We start from the raw sequence: 22742 nt of genomic DNA on the forward strand, positions 1-22742 counted from the left end.
TGCCGTCCCGAGCCTCTGCGGAGACCCGGCCCGAGTGGCCAGCCGCAGTCTCCGCAGGGTCCCAGCACACCCACCATTCCTCGCCCCGCACCTCCCCCACCGACACACACACCCTTGCTGCCCCCGGACCTCCCCTCTTTCTGGGATCCTTTTCCCCCCGTGGGAGGCCACCCAGGGCAGCCAACACCTGCATCCTGCCCCATCCCCCACCTCTGCTGACCCGACCCCCACCCCCGCACACCCACCCCCACGCGAGGCTGCTGAGGGGCCTTGCTGGGATCACGGGAAGCATCTGGACGCCCACAGGGGCTCCTTCCCACCGCTGCTCCGACCACGTCCCGGTCCTGCGGGGGTGGGCGGCCACGGCAGCTGGGGGCGGCGCACGGGCTGTCCGCTGGGGCTCTGTAGGGAGACCATCCCTGAGCGGACAGCCAACCCTCCAAGGACGGGGGGTGCGGGTGCTGACGGGAAGGAGACTGTGCTCTGTGACGGAGCCGGAGGAGCACCAGGACGAGAGGACACCCCGGGCCCGGGGTGGAGAGAGGGGCAGAGGAGATGCGGGCTAGGTGTGCCTTGAGGCGCCCCTCGGAAGGCCAGAAAGGTCGAGGGCTGGAGGGGAAGGGAGGGAGGCGTTGCGGGGAACGCGCTTGCCACTTTGCCTTGGTCTCAGGCGACTGGTGATGCCATTTGAAGGGAGTGTTGGCCCCAAGGCCACCCTGCGTGTGTCCGGTGGGCCTCCACCCCCTCGAGGCGGCTGGGCTGTTGGGTTCTCCCCGGTGGCCTTCTGCACCTCCCCGCTCTCCAACCTCCACTGCCCGGGGGTTGGGCTCCCGGGATGCGCCCACATTCGCTTTGCCCACTCCACGTGCCGGGCGCCGCGGTGCGCCTCTCTCCTCCCATCCCCGATGGAGCTCGCCACCCAGGTGACCCACCACCGCAGGTGCCGGGGAGACGCCGCCAACCCCGGGGTGCCCGGTGGTGGGGAAGCCGGCCCCAGCGGTGGCCGGCCCGAGGGGCGGGGGCCGGGGAGGGAGGCGACCAGGGGCTCCAGCAGGTGACCCGACTCCCACTCCCACCGCCCCCTCCACTTCAAGGCACTGACGCCGCCAACTAGCACCTCAGGATGCAGCTGCAAGGGGTCGCTCGTCACGGGCGGCCCCGGTGCCGCGGGAGAGTCCAAGCCCCTGTGGTGGTCGGCCGTCCGGGCGTCCGTCGGTGGCCCCTCCGTGGGGACGGAGGCGGTCGCGGCCTCTGGGGTGGTGGCCGAAGGGGGAAGGGCGGGCGCGGACGTCCCAGCCCACCTGCGAGGCCAAAAGGCTTGGTCTGGCGTTGGCGACAGGGCAAGGCTTGGGCTGGACGGGGCGGCTGGCCTGGTGCGGGCGCCCTGGCCACGGGGCCAGGGAGAAGCCATGGAGCTTGGGCTAAAAGGGGGCGCGTGCCGAAGCGCTGCCGAGCTGGGTAGGCCGAGAGGAAGAAGATAGGCTTCCTTGACCGGGAATCGAACCCGGGCCGCGGCGGTGAGAGCGCCGAATCCTAACCACTAGACCACCAGGGAGCGTCAGATGTCCCACCTGGCCCGCACCCCCTGGACCCGGGGCCTCCATACCACCCACTCGCCTCTGCATGGGCTCCAAGGCCCCTGCCTGGCCACCCAGAGCCACCCGCCCGCGCTGCCCATCCACCTGCCCCGCCGGCAGCGCCCTCAAAACGCCGCGCGCCTCCTCCCCTCCCACCGCCGCTCGACCTGGGGACCCGCTCCGTCCTCAGCACCTCAGCACGCCGGCCTCCCGCGCTCCGGGCTCCCGGCTGCCACGGGGCCTGGCCACCGGGGTCCTGGAGACGCGCAAAAGGTTGGCCTGCTGCGTTGGCCGGGAATCGAACCCGGGTCAACTGCTTGGAAGGCAGCTATGCTCACCACTATACCACCAACGCTGCACAGCCCGGGCCGCCCCCAGACGCCCGCCCAGGGTTCGGCCCCGGCGCCTGCACCCTCTCTGGTCACCGCCTCTGGCCACCGCCTCCACCGCCCAGCACGCCTTGGCCCTGCCCCGACGACCCGCCCATCCACAGCGCGGCGCTGCTGCACGGGCCAGCAGCGGCCGCCCGCCGTCCCACCCGCGCCAGCCCCACGCGGCTGGGCCGCTCCGTGGGCCCGCCCGCCTGCCAACCGCCTCTGGGAGGCGCTGGCGCCGCCCGGCCTCTCCTGGTCCCACCGCCGCCCCCCACCCCCCTTTTGCCGGCCGGGAAACCCGGCCTCCGAGATCCGCGTCCCTCCGGCCACGCGCTCCCCCTGGGCCTTCTCCACAGAGTGCTGGCGAAGGCCACATCCCGCGCCCACGGACGGCCCGACACACCCGCGGCCCACCCGTCCCCCGCGCCCCGCCTCGCCTCGCCTCGCCGTGTCCCGTCCCGTCCCGTCCCCTCCATCCGTCCCAAGCCCCCGCCCCAGCCGGACCGGGCAGCGTCGAATCACCGGGGAGCCCCGGGCACCACGGAAGGCCCTGGCTGGGCTGTGGCGAGCCCGCAGGCGCGCGGCCCCGACGCCGAGGAAGGCAAAAGGGTGGCGGTGGTGGACGGTGAGCAGGCCGGCCGGCCGTCGTGGCCCTGGCGGCCTCTGGCCGCACGCTGGAGGAAGGAGGACAAGCGCGCTGGCGGGGCAAGCGTTCGCAGAGAGCGGGGGCGGCGCCCGCGGCGACCAAAAAGGGCGTCTCGCCTCCCCGTCGGGGAATCGAACCCCGGTCTCCCGCGTGACAGGCGGGGATACTCACCACTATACTAACGAGGACGGCGGCGGCCATCCGGCCGCCCCACCGCTCTCCGCCTGCCTGCCCACGCCTACCCCTGCCCTCGACGCCCTGCTGTCCACGGGCGCCCGCCGCCTGCCGCATTGGACCCGACCCCAAACCAACGTCGTCCGCCATCCCAGCAGCTCCCCTGCCCGACTCGGGGCGGACCCCGCACCCAGACGCCCGCCCAATACTCCCAGGGCGCCGCGGCCTCTGGCCTGGCAGGCGGGGATCGCGCGGGGAGAAGCCGCCCCACGGGACAAGCGAGGCTGCGACCGAGAGGACGGGCGCCCGGGAAGGGCAGAGGCCGAGGAGGGTGAGGGGGGAGGAGCGGGCACGGGGGCGCGGGGCGGGGAGCGGCCAGAGAGCAGCCCTCTGGGTGCGCGGTCGGGGCCGGGCGGCGGCGGCGGCGGCGGCGGCGGCGGCGGCGGCGGCGGCGCCAGGCGAGTCGGCGGGCTGTGCTCCCTCCCGCTGGGCGGCGGCGCGCGTCCCCTGGCTGGCGCACACACACCGCCGCCAGCCTGCGGCAGCCTTGGCGCCGGGTCCCAGCCAGGCGAGCGGCGACGCGCTCAGCCCCGTCGTCAGGATGGCCGAGCGGTCTAAGGCGCTGCGTTCAGGTCGCAGTCTCCCCTGGAGGCGTGGGTTCGAATCCCACTCCTGACAAGCCCACCTTTTGCCCTGCCCTACCGGGGCACGGGACCCCAGCGGGCCCGGACCCCGCCCTACGGCAAGCCCTGTCCTTGCCTGACGGGCCGCCCCGACCTTGCACCCCAGCGCCAGGGGCCCAGGGCGGAGCTGCGACACCTCGACCCTCCGCACCACAGGCTTTGCGCGCACACGCCCTCCTCCACCCACTCGCGCGCCTTTCCCACCTGATCCCACACCCGCAGGCCCGGGCAGCTTGGCAGCACCTCCCTCCTCACGTGCTTTCCGAGGGCTGGGTTCTAGTCCCTCCCACCGGCCCCTGCAGACCAGCGGCGGGCGCCAGTGCCGAAAGCCCTCCGCCCGCCGACCTCGGTTCTCCCCCGGGCTCGTGCCCGCCTGAACAGTGCCTCGCTCTCAGAGCCGTGCGCTTCCGCCACCGGGAGCAGCCGGTGGGGCCCCCTGTCCTTTCCGCACGGCCCCCTCTCCCTTCTCGCCTCTCCCCACTCAGGTGGCCCGCGCTGCCCACGAGCCTCTTCCACCTGGACGCCTTACCCTGGCCACACCTGCCTGCCTCGGGCCGGGGACCCAGGTGGCCCAGCCACCTGCTGGCCGGCCCACCACGCGGCCCTGCCGTCGGTCGGCCTGGCCCAGGAGTCCAACCCGGCATTATTGCTCCCCTGAGGGCGGGACGGAAGGAAGCCCTGCATCCCCAGGCCTCCCACCTGGGCGCCCCAGGCCCGGCCCGCCCGGCCACAACCCGAAGACCCCAGCGCGCTCCCTCAACGCGCTCCCTGTCCGCCAGCTAGCCAGCAGCCCCTCCGCCGAGAGCTCCTGCCTCTCCACCACCGGCCCGAGTTGGATCCCCAGGGAGAGCTGCGGGCCAGAGCTCAGACACCTCGCTTCGCTCTCCTGGCCTCAGCGGTACTCGGCGGCGCCGGCGGCGCTCGGGGGCCTCCATGTCCTACAGACGACACGCGGGCGGCGCGCACGAGCCCCCGCAGACACCCACCCCACCACCCACACACCCCCACCCACACTCCCGCCACCCCACGGCACCCCAGGTGCGCGCACACGGCCCGCTCCGTTCCCCAGCGCCGCGGGATCGCGCCCACACGGCCCGGGCGGGAAAGCCATCCGCCAAAGGGCCTTTAAAGGGGTGGGCGGAGAGTAGCTGCCTAAGGGAACGGCAGCGCTCAGCTGCACCTGCCCCCAGATGATCGCCCGCGCTGGGTGGGGTTGGGGCTCTGGCCCGGCTTCCTCCGGCTCCTGGCTTCCGCGCGGGAGACCCCGGCAGGGCAGCGTCTGGCGGCGGCCCTGGACCAGGGAGAAAACGCAGGAGGAGCCTAGTCCGCCTCCGTGCGCCTGTGCCTCGCTCCGCCCGTCTCCGCCGCGGCCGCCGCTCCCAAGCGCTCTAGACGTGCGTGCAGCCTCCTCTCCCGACCGCCCGGCTGCCTCCTGCTCCAGCGGAGCGGGAAGCTCACGCGACTGGCGCTGGCGCTGGCGCAGGCGCAGGCGCTGGCGCTGGCCCTGGTCCTGACCCCGGCCCCGTCCCCGGCCCCGGCCCCGGCCCTGGCCCTGGTCCTGGCTTGGCTCCGGCTCCGGTTCTGGCTCTGGCTCTGGACCGGACCGGTGTTTGGAGCCGTCGGTTGAGCACCACCATCGGCGCATGGGTGGTTCAGTGGTAGAATTCTCGCCTGCCACGCGGGAGGCCCGGGTTCGATTCCCGGCCCATGCAGCACGCCGGCGTCCCCTTTTGGCCCAGCGGCTACAGCGCGCATAAGGGCACGCGCGCCCGCGCCCGCGCCCGCGCGCGCTCCCGACTTCCTCTCTCCCAGGCTGGAGCCGGCTGGCCTCAGCCAGCTCCGCTCCTTCCGCGAAGTCCCGCCCCTGCCTCTGCCCCGACGCCCCTTCCCTTCCTCTCCACTTGGCTCCCCCTGGGCTCAAATTCTACCCACTCCCCAAGGACCCTGGCCCCTGGCCCGACACACGCTCTCCGTGCCCCTTTTCTCTTCAGGACCCTCAGCACCCCGCTTCCCTTCCGGCCCTGCCGCCGCCCGACCACACACCCACCCACCCCGCAGCTCAGCTCAGCTCGCCCAAGTGGGCGCCACGCCCCACCTCCACGCCGTTCGCCACACTTGCTCGCTCCCTGCATCACTCCACCCATGGCTCCAAGGTTCTGCTCTTGGCACAACCAGGAGTCATGAACTTGCCACCCTGATGCATCCCATTCTCCCGCAGGGGCCCTCACAAACTCCCTAGGGCGCACCCCGGACGGCCTCCCCCCTCACACACACCCCGCGCCCCTGCGCTCTGTATCCTTCCTCTGCCCTACTTGGCCCCCGTGTGCTTCCCACTCCGCCGCGCTTCCAACGCTAAGACCACCGCCAGCACCAAGCTCCCCCTCCACCACCGCCAACCTTCCCCTCTTGGCAATAGCAGCAGCCCTGGCGGCAGCAGCGGCGCCACCAAGCCCACCAGCATAGCGGCGCCTGGACCACTGCCGGCACCAGCACCAGCACCAGCACCCCTGCGGCCGCAGCCAACAGCAGGACCAAGTCCACCGCCACCGGCTCCGTGGCCAACAGCGCTCAAGTCCTTCCCCATCACCGCCACTGTCACCGACGCCATCACCAAGAGTACCACGTCCACCTCCAGCGTATCGCCGCGGGCATCATTGCCAACGGCGCCCAAGTCCTCCCCCGTCAGTACGGCCACCCCGCGCCCCACCGAGTCCACCGCCCATCCCCAGGAACAGCGGCGACAGGACCTAGTCCACTGTCGCCACACTGGCCCCGGCACCAGCGCCCACAGCACTGACGTGCTTCACCGTCCCCGCTGCCATGAGCAGCACGACCGAGCCCACCACCCGTGCGCCAGAATGGGCTTCGTTGCCAGAAGCACCGAAGTCTTCCTCCTCCTCCACCACCACCACGCCCCCGGCACTGACAGCATGGCCCACAGGACCGATGTCCGTTCCCGCCACCGCCGAAATCGCCGCCGTCGCCAAGACCACCGACACCACCACCCACCACAGCAGCCCGGGGACCCTCACCGATGGACGGCAGAGGTCCACCACCACCATCCTCACCAGCAGCGGCGGCAGCACCCAGTCGTCCACCCCCAGCGACACAAGGACCAGGGCAGCCTGCGCCGCCAGCGACACCAGCCCCTCCTGCCCCAAGAGCCCCACGCCTGTCCCCGGGCTCCACGCCCCCTCCTAGCCAAGTCCTTCTCAGGGGAGAAAGGGAAAAAGATCCAGCATCGCCTTGGTCCCTTTGGCCTCTCGGAACCCCAACCCCAGGACGACCCCCGACACGTGACTGGCCGACCGGATGACAGGCGGTTGCGATCTCCCCGGCGGGGCCTGGACCCAAGGCACCCCCCCACGGCCCGACCCCCGCTAGGCCTGGTCCGAGACCCGGTCCACTCCCTCTCTCTCGGTTGCCCTTGCCCGCCTGCCTGCCGGCCCGCCGGCCCGCCGGCTTCCCACCCACGCCCCTCGTATGCCACCCATTGGCCCCACGCCCCCATGCAGCACGGCACAGCACAGCACAGCACAGCACAGCACAGCACAGCCAAAGCAGAGCGGTCTTCGCCGCTCCCCACACCTCCTCCGCGTCGGTCCTCTGCCACCACGGGGGCCCTCCAGCTTTCTCGCACGGCACCGGGGCCCACTCCCCACCACTCACCGCCGCGTGCTGCTCCTGCCAGCCTCCGGGCTCCACCCGTCCGCCCTCCACCCCCGTCCCCCCCGACCCTTGTACCCCCTACCCAGCTCTCACACTCAAGGCCGGCCGTCGGTCTCCGCCTCCCACGGGATCCTCAGGCGCACTCCCCCTCTGTGCCCTCCTGTCCCTCCCATGTCATCCTCCCGCACAGGTGCGCACACGTGCCAGGCAAGGTGCTGGGCAAGGGGCCCCTGCCGTCCCGAGCCTCTGCGGAGACCCGGCCCGAAGTGGCCAGCCGCAGTCTCCGCAGGGTCCCAGCACACCCACCATTCCTCGCCCCGCACCTCCCCCACCGACACACACACCCTTGCTGCCCCCGGACCTCCCCTCTTTCTGGGATCCTTTTCCCCCCGTGGGAGGCCACCCAGGGCAGCCAACACCTGCATCCTGCCCCATCCCCCACCTCTGCTGACCCGACCCCCACCCCCGCACACCCACCCCCACGCGAGGCTGCTGAGGGGCCTTGCTGGGATCACGGGAAGCATCTGGACGCCCACAGGGGCTCCTTCCCACCGCTGCTCCGACCACGTCCCGGTCCTGCGGGGGTGGGCGGCCGCGGCAGCTGGGGGCGGCGCACGGGCTGTCCGCTGGGGCTCTGTAGGGAGACCATCCCTGAGCGGACAGCCAACCCTCCGCGGACGGGGGGTGCGGGTGCTGACGGGAAGGAGACTGTGCTCTGTGACGGAGCCGGAGGAGCACCAGGACGAGAGGACACCCCGGGCCCGGGGTGGAGAGAGGGGCAGAGGAGATGCGGGCTAGGTGTGCCTTGAGGCGCCCCTCGGAAGGCCAGAAAGGTCGAGGGCTGGAGGGGAAGGGAGGGAGGCGTTGCGGGGAACGCGCTTGCCACTTTGCCTTGGACTCAGGCGACTGGTGATGCCATTTGAAGGGAGTGTTGGCCCCAAGGCCACCCTGCGTGTGTCCGGTGGGCCTCCACCCCCTCGAGGCGGCTGGGCTGTTGGGTTCTCCCCGGTGGCCTTCTGCACCTCCCCGCTCTCCAACCTCCACTGCCCGGGGGTTGGGCTCCCGGGATGCGCCCACATTCGCTTTGCCCACTCCACGTGCCGGGCGCCGCGGTGCGCCTCTCTCCTCCCATCCCCGATGGAGCTCGCCACCCAGGTGACCCACCACCGCAGGTGCCGGGGAGACGCCGCCAACCCCGGGGTGCCCGGCGGTGGGGAAGCCGGCCCCAGCGGTGGCCGGCCCGAGGGGCGGGGGCCGGGGAGGGAGGCGACCAGGGGCTCCAGCAGGTGACCCGACTCCCACTCCCACCGCCCCCTCCACTTCAAGGCACTGACGCCGCCAACTAGCACCTCAGGATGCAGCTGCAAGGGGTCGCTCGTCACGGGCAGCCCCGGTGCCGCGGGAGAGTCCAAGCCCCTGTGGTGGTCGGCCGTCCGGGCGTCTGTTGGTGGCCCCTCCGTGGGGACGGAGGCGGTCGCGGCCTCTGGGGTGGTGGCCGAAGGGGGAAGGGCGGGCGCGGACGTCCCAGCCCACCTGCGAGGCCAAAAGGCTTGGTCTGGCGTTGGCGACAGGGCAAGGCTTGGGCTGGACGGGGCGGCTGGCCTGGTGCGGGCGCCCTGGCCACGGGGCCAGGGAGAAGCCATGGAGCTTGGGCTAAAAGGGGGCGCGTGCCGAAGCGCTGCCGAGCTGGGTAGGCCGAGAGGAAGAAGAAAGGCTTCCCTGACCGGGAATCGAACCCGGGCCGCGGCGGTGAGAGCGCCGAATCCTAACCACTAGACCACCAGGGAGCGTCAGATGTCCTGCCTGGCCCGCACCCCCTGGACCCGGGGCCTCCATACCACCCACTCGCCTCTGCATGGGCTCCAAGGCCCCTGCCTGGCCACCCAGAGCCACCCGCCCGCGCTGCCCATCCACCTGCCCCGCCGGCAGCGCCCTCAAAACGCCGCGCGCCTCCTCCCCTCCCACCGCCGCTCGACCTGGGGACCCGCTCCGTCCTCAGCACCTCAGCACGCCGGCCTCCCGCGCTCCGGGCTCCCGGCTGCCACGGGGCCTGGCCACCGGGGTCCTGGAGACGCGCAAAAGGTTGGCCTGCTGCGTTGGCCGGGAATCGAACCCGGGTCAACTGCTTGGAAGGCAGCTATGCTCACCACTATACCACCAACGCTGCACAGCCCGGGCCGCCCCCAGACGCCCGCCCAGGGTTCGGCCCCGGCGCCTGCACCCTCTCTGGTCACCGCCTCTGGCCACCGCCTCCACCGCCCAGCACGCCTTGGCCCTGCCCCGACGACCCGCCCATCCACAGCGCGGCGCTGCTGCACGGGCCAGCAGCGGCCGCCCGCCGTCCCACCCGCGCCAGCCCCACGCGGCTGGGCCGCTCCGTGGGCCCGCCCGCCTGCCAACCGCCTCTGGGAGGCGCTGGCGCCGCCCGGCCTCTCCTGGTCCCACCGCCGCCCCCCACCCCCCTTTTGCCGGCCGGGAAACCCGGCCTCCGAGATCCGCGTCCCTCCGGCCACGCGCTCCCCCTGGGCCTTCTCCACAGAGTGCTGGCGAAGGCCACATCCCGCGCCCACGGACGGCCCGACACACCCGCGGCCCACCCGTCCCCCGCGCCCCGCCTCGCCTCGCCTCGCCGTGTCCCGTCCCGTCCCGTCCCCTCCATCCGTCCCAAGCCCCCGCCCCAGCCGGACCGGGCAGCGTCGAATCACCGGGGAGCCCCGGGCACCACGGAAGGCCCTGGCTGGGCTGTGGCGAGCCCGCAGGCGCGCGGCCCCGACGCCGAGGAAGGCAAAAGGGTGGCGGTGGTGGACGGTGAGCAGGCCGGCCGGCCGTCGTGGCCCTGGCGGCCTCTGGCCGCACGCTGGAGGAAGGAGGACAAGCGCGCTGGCGGGGCAAGCGTTCGCAGAGAGCGGGGGCGGCGCCCGCGGCGACCAAAAAGGGCGTCTCGCCTCCCCGTCGGGGAATCGAACCCCGGTCTCCCGCGTGACAGGCGGGGATACTCACCACTATACTAACGAGGACGGCGGCGGCCATCCGGCCGCCCCACCGCTCTCCGCCTGCCTGCCCACGCCTACCCCTGCCCTCGACGCCCTGCTGTCCACGGGCGCCCGCCGCCTGCCGCATTGGACCCGACCCCAAACCAACGTCGTCCGCCATCCCAGCAGCTCCCCTGCCCGACTCGGGGCGGACCCCGCACCCAGACGCCCGCCCAATACTCCCAGGGCGCCGCGGCCTCTGGCCTGGCAGGCGGGGATCGCGCGGGGAGAAGCCGCCCCACGGGACAAGCGAGGCTGCGACCGAGAGGACGGGCGCCCGGGAAGGGCAGAGGCCGAGGAGGGTGAGGGGGGAGGAGCGGGCACGGGGGCGCGGGGCGGGGAGCGGCCAGAGAGCAGCCCTCTGGGTGCGCGGTCGGGGCCGGGCGGCGGCGGCGGCGGCGGCGGCGGCGGCGGCGGCGGCGCCAGGCGAGTCGGCGGGCTGTGCTCCCTCCCGCTGGGCGGCGGCGCGCGTCCCCTGGCTGGCGCACACACACCGCCGCCAGCCTGCGGCAGCCTTGGCGCCGGGTCCCAGCCAGGCGAGCGGCGACGCGCTCAGCCCCGTCGTCAGGATGGCCGAGCGGTCTAAGGCGCTGCGTTCAGGTCGCAGTCTCCCCTGGAGGCGTGGGTTCGAATCCCACTCCTGACAAGCCCACCTTTTGCCCTGCCCTACCGGGGCACGGGACCCCAGCGGGCCCGGACCCCGCCCTACGGCAAGCCCTGTCCTTGCCTGACGGGCCGCCCCGACCTTGCACCCCAGCGCCAGGGGCCCAGGGCGGAGCTGCGACACCTCGACCCTCCGCACCACAGGCTTTGCGCGCACACGCCCTCCTCCACCCACTCGCGCGCCTTTCCCACCTGATCCCACACCCGCAGGCCCGGGCAGCTTGGCAGCACCTCCCTCCTCACGTGCTTTCCGAGGGCTGGGTTCTAGTCCCTCCCACCGGCCCCTGCAGACCAGCGGCGGGCGCCAGTGCCGAAAGCCCTCCGCCCGCCGACCTCGGTTCTCCCCCGGGCTCGTGCCCGCCTGAACAGTGCCTCGCTCTCAGAGCCGTGCGCTTCCGCCACCGGGAGCAGCCGGTGGGGCCCCCTGTCCTTTCCGCACGGCCCCCTCTCCCTTCTCGCCTCTCCCCACTCAGGTGGCCCGCGCTGCCCACGAGCCTCTTCCACCTGGACGCCTTACCCTGGCCACACCTGCCTGCCTCGGGCCGGGGACCCAGGTGGCCCAGCCACCTGCTGGCCGGCCCACCACGCGGCCCTGCCGTCGGTCGGCCTGGCCCAGGAGTCCAACCCGGCATTATTGCTCCCCTGAGGGCGGGACGGAAGGAAGCCCTGCATCCCCAGGCCTCCCACCTGGGCGCCCCAGGCCCGGCCCGCCCGGCCACAACCCGAAGACCCCAGCGCGCTCCCTCAACGCGCTCCCTGTCCGCCAGCTAGCCAGCAGCCCCTCCGCCGAGAGCTCCTGCCTCTCCACCACCGGCCCGAGTTGGATCCCCAGGGAGAGCTGCGGGCCAGAGCTCAGACACCTCGCTTCGCTCTCCTGGCCTCAGCGGTACTCGGCGGCGCCGGCGGCGCTCGGGGGCCTCCATGTCCTACAGACGACACGCGGGCGGCGCGCACGAGCCCCCGCAGACACCCACCCCACCACCCACACACCCCCACCCACACTCCCGCCACCCCACGGCACCCCAGGTGCGCGCACACGGCCCGCTCCGTTCCCCAGCGCCGCGGGATCGCGCCCACACGGCCCGGGCGGGAAAGCCATCCGCCAAAGGGCCTTTAAAGGGGTGGGCGGAGAGTAGCTGCCTAAGGGAACGGCAGCGCTCAGCTGCACCTGCCCCCAGATGATCGCCCGCGCTGGGTGGGGTTGGGGCTCTGGCCCGGCTTCCTCCGGCTCCTGGCTTCCGCGCGGGAGACCCCGGCAGGGCAGCGTCTGGCGGCGGCCCTGGACCAGGGAGAAAACGCAGGAGGAGCCTAGTCCGCCTCCGTGCGCCTGTGCCTCGCTCCGCCCGTCTCCGCCGCGGCCGCCGCTCCCAAGCGCTCTAGACGTGCGTGCAGCCTCCTCTCCCGACCGCCCGGCTGCCTCCTGCTCCAGCGGAGCGGGAAGCTCACGCGACTGGCGCTGGCGCTGGCGCAGGCGCAGGCGCTGGCGCTGGCCCTGGTCCTGACCCCGGCCCCGTCCCCGGCCCCGGCCCCGGCCCTGGCCCTGGTCCTGGCTTGGCTCCGGCTCCGGTTCTGGCTCTGGCTCTGGACCGGACCGGTGTTTGGAGCCGTCGGTTGAGCACCACCATCGGCGCATGGGTGGTTCAGTGGTAGAATTCTCGCCTGCCACGCGGGAGGCCCGGGTTCGATTCCCGGCCCATGCAGCACGCCGGCGTCCCCTTTTGGCCCAGCGGCTACAGCGCGCATAAGGGCACGCGCGCCCGCGCCCGCGCCCGCGCGCGCTCCCGACTTCCTCTCTCCCAGGCTGGAGCCGGCTGGCCTCAGCCAGCTCCGCTCCTTCCGCGAAGTCCCGCCCCTGCCTCTGCCCCGACGCCCCTTCCCTTCCTCTCCACTTGGCTCCCCCTGGGCTCAAATTCTACCCACTCCCCAAGGACCCTGGCCCCTGGCCCGACACACGCTCTCCGTGCCCCTTTTCTCTTCAGGACCCTCAGCACCCCGCTTCCCTTCCGGCCCTGCCGCCGCCCGACCACACACCCACCCACCCCGCAGCTCAGCTCAGCTCGCCCAAGTGGGCGCCACGCCCCACCTCCACGCCGTTCGCCACACTTGCTCGCTCCCTGCATCACTCCACCCATGGCTCCAAGGTTCTGCTCTTGGCACAACCAGGAGTCATGAACTTGCCACCCTGATGCATCCCATTCTCCCGCAGGGGCCCTCACAAACTCCCTAGGGCGCACCCCGGACGGCCTCCCCCCTCACACACACCCCGCGCCCCTGCGCTCTGTATCCTTCCTCTGCCCTACTTGGCCCCCGTGTGCTTCCCACTCCGCCGCGCTTCCAACGCTAAGACCACCGCCAGCACCAAGCTCCCCCTCCACCACCGCCAACCTTCCCCTCTTGGCAATAGCAGCAGCCCTGGCGGCAGCAGCGGCGCCACCAAGCCCACCAGCATAGCGGCGCCTGGACCACTGCCGGCACCAGCACCAGCACCAGCACCCCTGCGGCCGCAGCCAACAGCAGGACCAAGTCCACCGCCACCGGCTCCGTGGCCAACAGCGCTCAAGTCCTTCCCCATCACCGCCACTGTCACCGACGCCATCACCAAGAGTACCACGTCCACCTCCAGCGTATCGCCGCGGGCATCATTGCCAACGGCGCCCAAGTCCTCCCCCGTCAGTACGGCCACCCCGCGCCCCACCGAGTCCACCGCCCATCCCCAGGAACAGCGGCGACAGGACCTAGTCCACTGTCGCCACACTGGCCCCGGCACCAGCGCCCACAGCACTGACGTGCTTCACCGTCCCCGCTGCCATGAGCAGCACGACCGAGCCCACCACCCGTGCGCCAGAATGGGCTTCGTTGCCAGAAGCACCGAAGTCTTCCTCCTCCTCCACCACCACCACGCCCCCGGCACTGACAGCATGGCCCACAGGACCGATGTCCGTTCCCGCCACCGCCGAAATCGCCGCCGTCGCCAAGACCACCGACACCACCACCCACCACAGCAGCCCGGGGACCCTCACCGATGGACGGCAGAGGTCCACCACCACCATCCTCACCAGCAGCGGCGGCAGCACCCAGTCGTCCACCCCCAGCGACACAAGGACCAGGGCAGCCTGCGCCGCCAGCGACACCAGCCCCTCCTGCCCCAAGAGCCCCACGCCTGTCCCCGGGCTCCACGCCCCCTCCTAGCCAAGTCCTTCTCAGGGGAGAAAGGGAAAAAGATCCAGCATCGCCTTGGTCCCTTTGGCCTCTCGGAACCCCAACCCCAGGACGACCCCCGACACGTGACTGGCCGACCGGATGACAGGCGGTTGCGATCTCCCCGGCGGGGCCTGGACCCAAGGCACCCCCCCACGGCCCGACCCCCGCTAGGCCTGGTCCGAGACCCGGTCCACTCCCTCTCTCTCGGTTGCCCTTGCCCGCCTGCCTGCCGGCCCGCCGGCCCGCCGGCTTCCCACCCACGCCCCTCGTATGCCACCCATTGGCCCCACGCCCCCACGCAGCACGGCACAGCACAGCACAGCACAGCACAGCACAGCACAGCCAAAGCAGAGCGGTCTTCGCCGCTCCCCACACCTCCTCCGCGTCGGTCCTCTGCCACCACGGGGGCCCTCCAGCTTTCTCGCACGGCACCGGGGCCCACTCCCCACCACTCACCGCCGCGTGCTGCTCCTGCCAGCCTCCGGGCTCCACCCGTCCGCCCTCCACCCCCGTCCCCCCGACCCTTGTACCCCCTACCCAGCTCTCACACTCAAGGCCGGCCGTCGGTCTCCGCCTCCCACGGGATCCTCAGGCGCACTCCCCCTCTGTGCCCTCCTGTCCCTCCCATGTCATCCTCCCGCACAGGTGCGCACACGTGCCAGGCAAGGTGCTGGGCAAGGGGCCCCTGCCGTCCCGAGCCTCTGCGGAGACCCGGCCCGAGTGGCCAGCCGCAGTCTCCGCAGGGTCCCAGCACACCCACCATTCCTCGCCCCGCACCTCCCCCACCGACACACACACCCTTGCTGCCCCCGGACCTCCCCTCTTTCTGGGATCCTTTTCCCCCCGTGGGAGGCCACCCAGGGCAGCCAACACCTGCATCCTGCCCCATCCCCCACCTCTGCTGACCCGACCCCCACCCCCGCACACCCACCCCCACGCGAGGCTGCTGAGGGGCCTTGCTGGGATCACGGGAAGCATCTGGACGCCCACAGGGGCTCCTTCCCACCGCTGCTCCGACCACGTCCCGGTCCTGCGGGGGTGGGCGGCCGCGGCAGCTGGGGGCGGCGCACGGGCTGTCCGCTGGGGCTCTGTAGGGAGACCATCCCTGAGCGGACAGCCAACCCTCCGCGGACGGGGGGTGCGGGTGCTGACGGGAAGGAGACTGTGCTCTGTGACGGAGCCGGAGGAGCACCAGGACGAGAGGACACCCCGGGCCCGGGGTGGAGAGAGGGGCAGAGGAGATGCGGGCTAGGTGTGCCTTGAGGCGCCCCTCGGAAGGCCAGAAAGGTCGAGGGCTGGAGGGGAAGGGAGGGAGGCGTTGCGGGGAACGCGCTTGCCACTTTGCCTTGGACTCAGGCGACTGGTGATGCCATTTGAAGGGAGTGTTGGCCCCAAGGCCACCCTGCGTGTGTCCGGTGGGCCTCCACCCCCTCGAGGCGGCTGGGCTGTTGGGTTCTCCCCGGTGGCCTTCTGCACCTCCCCGCTCTCCAACCTCCACTGCCCGGGGGTTGGGCTCCCGGGATGCGCCCACATTCGCTTTGCCCACTCCACGTGCCGGGCGCCGCGGTGCGCCTCTCTCCTCCCATCCCCGATGGAGCTCGCCACCCAGGTGACCCACCACCGCAGGTGCCGGGGAGACGCCGCCAACCCCGGGGTGCCCGGTGGTGGGGAAGCCGGCCCCAGCGGTGGCCGGCCCGAGGGGCGGGGGCCGGGGAGGGAGGCGACCAGGGGCTCCAGCAGGTGACCCGACTCCCACTCCCACCGCCCCCTCCACTTCAAGGCACTGACGCCGCCAACTAGCACCTCAGGATGCAGCTGCAAGGGGTCGCTCGTCACGGGCAGCCCCGGTGCCGCGGGAGAGTCCAAGCCCCTGTGGTGGTCGGCCGTCCGGGCGTCTGTTGGTGGCCCCTCCGTGGGGACGGAGGCGGTCGCGGCCTCTGGGGTGGTGGCCGAAGGGGGAAGGGCGGGCGCGGACGTCCCAGCCCACCTGCGAGGCCAAAAGGCTTGGTCTGGCGTTGGCGACAGGGCAAGGCTTGGGCTGGACGGGGCGGCTGGCCTGGTGCGGGCGCCCTGGCCACGGGGCCAGGGAGAAGCCATGGAGCTTGGGCTAAAAGGGGGCGCGTGCCGAAGCGCTGCCGAGCTGGGTAGGCCGAGAGGAAGAAGAAAGGCTTCCCTGACCGGGAATCGAACCCGGGCCGCGGCGGTGAGAGCGCCGAATCCTAACCACTAGACCACCAGGGAGCGTCAGATGTCCTGCCTGGCCCGCACCCCCTGGACCCGGGGCCTCCATACCACCCACTCGCCTCTGCATGGGCTCCAAGGCCCCTGCCTGGCCACCCAGAGCCACCCGCCCGCGCTGCCCATCCACCTGCCCCGCCGGCAGCGCCCTCAAAACGCCGCGCGCCTCCTCCCCTCCCACCGCCGCTCGACCTGGGGACCCGCTCCGTCCTCAGCACCTCAGCACGCCGGCCTCCCGCGCTCCGGGCTCCCGGCTGCCACGGGGCCTGGCCACCGGGGTCCTGGAGACGCGCAAAAGGTTGGCCTGCTGCGTTGGCCGGGAATCGAACCCGGGTCAACTGCTTGGAAGGCAGCTATGCTCACCACTATACCACCAACGCTGCACAGCCCGGGCCGCCCCCAGACGCCCGCCCAGGGTTCGGCCCCGGCGCCTGCACCCTCTCTGGTCACCGCCTCTGGCCACCGCCTCCACCGCCCAGCACGCCTTGGCCCTGCCCCGACGACCCGCCCATCCACAGCGCGGCGCTGCTGCACGGGCCAGCAGCGGCCGCCCGCCGTCCCACCCGCGCCAGCCCCACGCGGCTGGGCCGCTCCGTGGGCCCGCCCGCCTGCCAACCGCCTCTGGGAGGCGCTGGCGCCGCCCGGCCTCTCCTGGTCCCACCGCCGCCCCCCACCCCCCTTTTGCCGGCCGGGAAACCCGGCCTCCGAGATCCGCGTCCCTCCGGCCACGCGCTCCCCCTGGGCCTTCTCCACAGAGTGCTGGCGAAGGCCACATCCCGCGCCCACGGACGGCCCGACACACCCGCGGCCCACCCGTCCCCCGCGCCCCGCCTCGCCTCGCCTCGCCGTGTCCCGTCCCGTCCCGTCCCCTCCATCCGTCCCAAGCCCCCGCCCCAGCCGGACCGGGCAGCGTCGAATCACCGGGGAGCCCCGGGCACCACGGAAGGCCCTGGCTGGGCTGTGGCGAGCCCGCAGGCGCGCGGCCCCGACGCCGAGGAAGGCAAAAGGGTGGCGGTGGTGGACGGTGAGCAGGCCGGCCGGCCGTCGTGGCCCTGGCGGCCTCTGGCCGCACGCTGGAGGAAGGAGGACAAGCGCGCTGGCGGGGCAAGCGTTCGCAGAGAGCGGGGGCGGCGCCCGCGGCGACCAAAAAGGGCGTCTCGCCTCCCCGTCGGGGAATCGAACCCCGGTCTCCCGCGTGACAGGCGGGGATACTCACCACTATACTAACGAGGACGGCGGCGGCCATCCGGCCGCCCCACCGCTCTCCGCCTGCCTGCCCACGCCTACCCCTGCCCTCGACGCCCTGCTGTCCACGGGCGCCCGCCGCCTGCCGCATTGGACCCGACCCCAAACCAACGTCGTCCGCCATCCCAGCAGCTCCCCTGCCCGACTCGGGGCGGACCCCGCACCCAGACGCCCGCCCAATACTCCCAGGGCGCCGCGGCCTCTGGCCTGGCAGGCGGGGATCGCGCGGGGAGAAGCCGCCCCACGGGACAAGCGAGGCTGCGACCGAGAGGACGGGCGCCCGGGAAGGGCAGAGGCCGAGGAGGGTGAGGGGGGAGGAGCGGGCACGGGGGCGCGGGGCGGGGAGCGGCCAGAGAGCAGCCCTCTGGGTGCGCGGTCGGGGCCGGGCGGCGGCGGCGGCGGCGGCGGCGGCGGCGGCGGCGGCGCCAGGCGAGTCGGCGGGCTGTGCTCCCTCCCGCTGGGCGGCGGCGCGCGTCCCCTGGCTGGCGCACACACACCGCCGCCAGCCTGCGGCAGCCTTGGCGCCGGGTCCCAGCCAGGCGAGCGGCGACGCGCTCAGCCCCGTCGTCAGGATGGCCGAGCGGTCTAAGGCGCTGCGTTCAGGTCGCAGTCTCCCCTGGAGGCGTGGGTTCGAATCCCACTCCTGACAAGCCCACCTTTTGCCCTGCCCTACCGGGGCACGGGACCCCAGCGGGCCCGGACCCCGCCCTACGGCAAGCCCTGTCCTTGCCTGACGGGCCGCCCCGACCTTGCACCCCAGCGCCAGGGGCCCAGGGCGGAGCTGCGACACCTCGACCCTCCGCACCACAGGCTTTGCGCGCACACGCCCTCCTCCACCCACTCGCGCGCCTTTCCCACCTGATCCCACACCCGCAGGCCCGGGCAGCTTGGCAGCACCTCCCTCCTCACGTGCTTTCCGAGGGCTGGGTTCTAGTCCCTCCCACCGGCCCCTGCAGACCAGCGGCGGGCGCCAGTGCCGAAAGCCCTCCGCCCGCCGACCTCGGTTCTCCCCCGGGCTCGTGCCCGCCTGAACAGTGCCTCGCTCTCAGAGCCGTGCGCTTCCGCCACCGGGAGCAGCCGGTGGGGCCCCCTGTCCTTTCCGCACGGCCCCCTCTCCCTTCTCGCCTCTCCCCACTCAGGTGGCCCGCGCTGCCCACGAGCCTCTTCCACCTGGACGCCTTACCCTGGCCACACCTGCCTGCCTCGGGCCGGGGACCCAGGTGGCCCAGCCACCTGCTGGCCGGCCCACCACGCGGCCCTGCCGTCGGTCGGCCTGGCCCAGGAGTCCAACCCGGCATTATTGCTCCCCTGAGGGCGGGACGGAAGGAAGCCCTGCATCCCCAGGCCTCCCACCTGGGCGCCCCAGGCCCGGCCCGCCCGGCCACAACCCGAAGACCCCAGCGCGCTCCCTCAACGCGCTCCCTGTCCGCCAGCTAGCCAGCAGCCCCTCCGCCGAGAGCTCCTGCCTCTCCACCACCGGCCCGAGTTGGATCCCCAGGGAGAGCTGCGGGCCAGAGCTCAGACACCTCGCTTCGCTCTCCTGGCCTCAGCGGTACTCGGCGGCGCCGGCGGCGCTCGGGGGCCTCCATGTCCTACAGACGACACGCGGGCGGCGCGCACGAGCCCCCGCAGACACCCACCCCACCACCCACACACCCCCACCCACACTCCCGCCACCCCACGGCACCCCAGGTGCGCGCACACGGCCCGCTCCGTTCCCCAGCGCCGCGGGATCGCGCCCACACGGCCCGGGCGGGAAAGCCATCCGCCAAAGGGCCTTTAAAGGGGTGGGCGGAGAGTAGCTGCCTAAGGGAACGGCAGCGCTCAGCTGCACCTGCCCCCAGATGATCGCCCGCGCTGGGTGGGGTTGGGGCTCTGGCCCGGCTTCCTCCGGCTCCTGGCTTCCGCGCGGGAGACCCCGGCAGGGCAGCGTCTGGCGGCGGCCCTGGACCAGGGAGAAAACGCAGGAGGAGCCTAGTCCGCCTCCGTGCGCCTGTGCCTCGCTCCGCCCGTCTCCGCCGCGGCCGCCGCTCCCAAGCGCTCTAGACGTGCGTGCAGCCTCCTCTCCCGACCGCCCGGCTGCCTCCTGCTCCAGCGGAGCGGGAAGCTCACGCGACTGGCGCTGGCGCTGGCGCAGGCGCAGGCGCTGGCGCTGGCCCTGGTCCTGACCCCGGCCCCGTCCCCGGCCCCGGCCCCGGCCCTGGCCCTGGTCCTGGCTTGGCTCCGGCTCCGGTTCTGGCTCTGGCTCTGGACCGGACCGGTGTTTGGAGCCGTCGGTTGAGCACCACCATCGGCGCATGGGTGGTTCAGTGGTAGAATTCTCGCCTGCCACGCGGGAGGCCCGGGTTCGATTCCCGGCCCATGCAGCACGCCGGCGTCCCCTTTTGGCCCAGCGGCTACAGCGCGCATAAGGGCACGCGCGCCCGCGCCCGCGCCCGCGCGCGCTCCCGACTTCCTCTCTCCCAGGCTGGAGCCGGCTGGCCTCAGCCAGCTCCGCTCCTTCCGCGAAGTCCCGCCCCTGCCTCTGCCCCGACGCCCCTTCCCTTCCTCTCCACTTGGCTCCCCCTGGGCTCAAATTCTACCCACTCCCCAAGGACCCTGGCCCCTGGCCCGACACACGCTCTCCGTGCCCCTTTTCTCTTCAGGACCCTCAGCACCCCGCTTCCCTTCCGGCCCTGCCGCCGCCCGACCACACACCCACCCACCCCGCAGCTCAGCTCAGCTCGCCCAAGTGGGCGCCACGCCCCACCTCCACGCCGTTCGCCACACTTGCTCGCTCCCTGCATCACTCCACCCATGGCTCCAAGGTTCTGCTCTTGGCACAACCAGGAGTCATGAACTTGCCACCCTGATGCATCCCATTCTCCCGCAGGGGCCCTCACAAACTCCCTAGGGCGCACCCCGGACGGCCTCCCCCCTCACACACACCCCGCGCCCCTGCGCTCTGTATCCTTCCTCTGCCCTACTTGGCCCCCGTGTGCTTCCCACTCCGCCGCGCTTCCAACGCTAAGACCACCGCCAGCACCAAGCTCCCCCTCCACCACCGCCAACCTTCCCCTCTTGGCAATAGCAGCAGCCCTGGCGGCAGCAGCGGCGCCACCAAGCCCACCAGCATAGCGGCGCCTGGACCACTGCCGGCACCAGCACCAGCACCAGCACCCCTGCGGCCGCAGCCAACAGCAGGACCAAGTCCACCGCCACCGGCTCCGTGGCCAACAGCGCTCAAGTCCTTCCCCATCACCGCCACTGTCACCGACGCCATCACCAAGAGTACCACGTCCACCTCCAGCGTATCGCCGCGGGCATCATTGCCAACGGCGCCCAAGTCCTCCCCCGTCAGTACGGCCACCCCGCGCCCCACCGAGTCCACCGCCCATCCCCAGGAACAGCGGCGACAGGACCTAGTCCACTGTCGCCACACTGGCCCCGGCACCAGCGCCCACAGCACTGACGTGCTTCACCGTCCCCGCTGCCATGAGCAGCACGACCGAGCCCACCACCCGTGCGCCAGAATGGGCTTCGTTGCCAGAAGCACCGAAGTCTTCCTCCTCCTCCACCACCACCACGCCCCCGGCACTGACAGCATGGCCCACAGGACCGATGTCCGTTCCCGCCACCGCCGAAATCGCCGCCGTCGCCAAGACCACCGACACCACCACCCACCACAGCAGCCCGGGGACCCTCACCGATGGACGGCAGAGGTCCACCACCACCATCCTCACCAGCAGCGGCGGCAGCACCCAGTCGTCCACCCCCAGCGACACAAGGACCAGGGCAGCCTGCGCCGCCAGCGACACCAGCCCCTCCTGCCCCAAGAGCCCCACGCCTGTCCCCGGGCTCCACGCCCCCTCCTAGCCAAGTCCTTCTCAGGGGAGAAAGGGAAAAAGATCCAGCATCGCCTTGGTCCCTTTGGCCTCTCGGAACCCCAACCCCAGGACGACCCCCGACACGTGACTGGCCGACCGGATGACAGGCGGTTGCGATCTCCCCGGCGGGGCCTGGACCCAAGGCACCCCCCCACGGCCCGACCCCCGCTAGGCCTGGTCCGAGACCCGGTCCACTCCCTCTCTCTCGGTTGCCCTTGCCCGCCTGCCTGCCGGCCCGCCGGCCCGCCGGCTTCCCACCCACGCCCCTCGTATGCCACCCATTGGCCCCACGCCCCCACGCAGCACGGCACAGCACAGCACAGCACAGCACAGCACAGCACAGCCAAAGCAGAGCGGTCTTCGCCGCTCCCCACACCTCCTCCGCGTCGGTCCTCTGCCACCACGGGGGCCCTCCAGCTTTCTCGCACGGCACCGGGGCCCACTCCCCACCACTCACCGCCGCGTGCTGCTCCTGCCAGCCTCCGGGCTCCACCCGTCCGCCCTCCACCCCCGTCCCCCCGACCCTTGTACCCCCTACCCAGCTCTCACACTCAAGGCCGGCCGTCGGTCTCCGCCTCCCACGGGATCCTCAGGCGCACTCCCCCTCTGTGCCCTCCTGTCCCTCCCATGTCATCCTCCCGCACAGGTGCGCACACGTGCCAGGCAAGGTGCTGGGCAAGGGGCCCCTGCCGTCCCGAGCCTCTGCGGAGACCCGGCCCGAGTGGCCAGCCGCAGTCTCCGCAGGGTCCCAGCACACCCACCATTCCTCGCCCCGCACCTCCCCCACCGACACACACACCCTTGCTGCCCCCGGACCTCCCCTCTTTCTGGGATCCTTTTCCCCCCGTGGGAGGCCACCCAGGGCAGCCAACACCTGCATCCTGCCCCATCCCCCACCTCTGCTGACCCGACCCCCACCCCCGCACACCCACCCCCACGCGAGGCTGCTGAGGGGCCTTGCTGGGATCACGGGAAGCATCTGGACGCCCACAGGGGCTCCTTCCCACCGCTGCTCCGACCACGTCCCGGTCCTGCGGGGGTGGGCGGCCGCGGCAGCTGGGGGCGGCGCACGGGCTGTCCGCTGGGGCTCTGTAGGGAGACCATCCCTGAGCGGACAGCCAACCCTCCGCGGACGGGGGGTGCGGGTGCTGACGGGAAGGAGACTGTGCTCTGTGACGGAGCCGGAGGAGCACCAGGACGAGAGGACACCCCGGGCCCGGGGTGGAGAGAGGGGCAGAGGAGATGCGGGCTAGGTGTGCCTTGAGGCGCCCCTCGGAAGGCCAGAAAGGTCGAGGGCTGGAGGGGAAGGGAGGGAGGCGTTGCGGGGAACGCGCTTGCCACTTTGCCTTGGACTCAGGCGACTGGTGATGCCAT

At 72.6% G+C, this 22742-nt stretch overlaps 15 non-coding genes across 15 annotated transcripts; 6 read left to right on the top strand and 9 right to left on the bottom strand.

The window, feature by feature from the left end:
- Window positions 1-1483: 1483 nt before the first annotated feature.
- TRNAE-CUC (transfer RNA glutamic acid (anticodon CUC)) lies at window positions 1484-1555 on the bottom strand. The gene has a single exon. It is a non-coding gene; the product is annotated as a tRNA-Glu (tRNA).
- A 305-nt stretch (window positions 1556-1860) lies between these two features.
- TRNAG-UCC (transfer RNA glycine (anticodon UCC)) lies at window positions 1861-1932 on the bottom strand. The gene has a single exon. It is a non-coding gene; the product is annotated as a tRNA-Gly (tRNA).
- Window positions 1933-2713: 781 nt separating this feature from the next.
- TRNAD-GUC (transfer RNA aspartic acid (anticodon GUC)) lies at window positions 2714-2785 on the bottom strand. The gene has a single exon. It is a non-coding gene; the product is annotated as a tRNA-Asp (tRNA).
- Window positions 2786-3366: 581 nt separating this feature from the next.
- TRNAL-CAG (transfer RNA leucine (anticodon CAG)) lies at window positions 3367-3449 on the top strand. The gene has a single exon. It is a non-coding gene; the product is annotated as a tRNA-Leu (tRNA).
- A 1646-nt stretch (window positions 3450-5095) lies between these two features.
- Window positions 5096-5166, top strand: TRNAG-GCC (transfer RNA glycine (anticodon GCC)). The gene has a single exon. It is a non-coding gene; the product is annotated as a tRNA-Gly (tRNA).
- Window positions 5167-8838: 3672 nt separating this feature from the next.
- On the bottom strand, window positions 8839-8910 carry TRNAE-CUC (transfer RNA glutamic acid (anticodon CUC)). The gene has a single exon. It is a non-coding gene; the product is annotated as a tRNA-Glu (tRNA).
- Window positions 8911-9215: 305 nt separating this feature from the next.
- Window positions 9216-9287, bottom strand: TRNAG-UCC (transfer RNA glycine (anticodon UCC)). The gene has a single exon. It is a non-coding gene; the product is annotated as a tRNA-Gly (tRNA).
- Window positions 9288-10068: 781 nt separating this feature from the next.
- TRNAD-GUC (transfer RNA aspartic acid (anticodon GUC)) lies at window positions 10069-10140 on the bottom strand. The gene has a single exon. It is a non-coding gene; the product is annotated as a tRNA-Asp (tRNA).
- A 578-nt stretch (window positions 10141-10718) lies between these two features.
- Window positions 10719-10801, top strand: TRNAL-CAG (transfer RNA leucine (anticodon CAG)). Its single transcript has one exon. It is a non-coding gene; the product is annotated as a tRNA-Leu (tRNA).
- Window positions 10802-12447: 1646 nt separating this feature from the next.
- On the top strand, window positions 12448-12518 carry TRNAG-GCC (transfer RNA glycine (anticodon GCC)). Its single transcript has one exon. It is a non-coding gene; the product is annotated as a tRNA-Gly (tRNA).
- Window positions 12519-16188: 3670 nt separating this feature from the next.
- On the bottom strand, window positions 16189-16260 carry TRNAE-CUC (transfer RNA glutamic acid (anticodon CUC)). The gene has a single exon. It is a non-coding gene; the product is annotated as a tRNA-Glu (tRNA).
- A 305-nt stretch (window positions 16261-16565) lies between these two features.
- On the bottom strand, window positions 16566-16637 carry TRNAG-UCC (transfer RNA glycine (anticodon UCC)). The gene has a single exon. It is a non-coding gene; the product is annotated as a tRNA-Gly (tRNA).
- Window positions 16638-17418: 781 nt separating this feature from the next.
- TRNAD-GUC (transfer RNA aspartic acid (anticodon GUC)) lies at window positions 17419-17490 on the bottom strand. Its single transcript has one exon. It is a non-coding gene; the product is annotated as a tRNA-Asp (tRNA).
- A 578-nt stretch (window positions 17491-18068) lies between these two features.
- TRNAL-CAG (transfer RNA leucine (anticodon CAG)) lies at window positions 18069-18151 on the top strand. The gene has a single exon. It is a non-coding gene; the product is annotated as a tRNA-Leu (tRNA).
- Window positions 18152-19797: 1646 nt separating this feature from the next.
- Window positions 19798-19868, top strand: TRNAG-GCC (transfer RNA glycine (anticodon GCC)). Its single transcript has one exon. It is a non-coding gene; the product is annotated as a tRNA-Gly (tRNA).
- Window positions 19869-22742: the final 2874 nt, after the last annotated feature.

The sequence above is a fragment of the Mustela lutreola genome, chromosome 14 (genome assembly GCF_030435805.1).
Source record: "Mustela lutreola isolate mMusLut2 chromosome 14, mMusLut2.pri, whole genome shotgun sequence".
NCBI lineage: Eukaryota > Metazoa > Chordata > Mammalia > Carnivora > Mustelidae > Mustela > Mustela lutreola.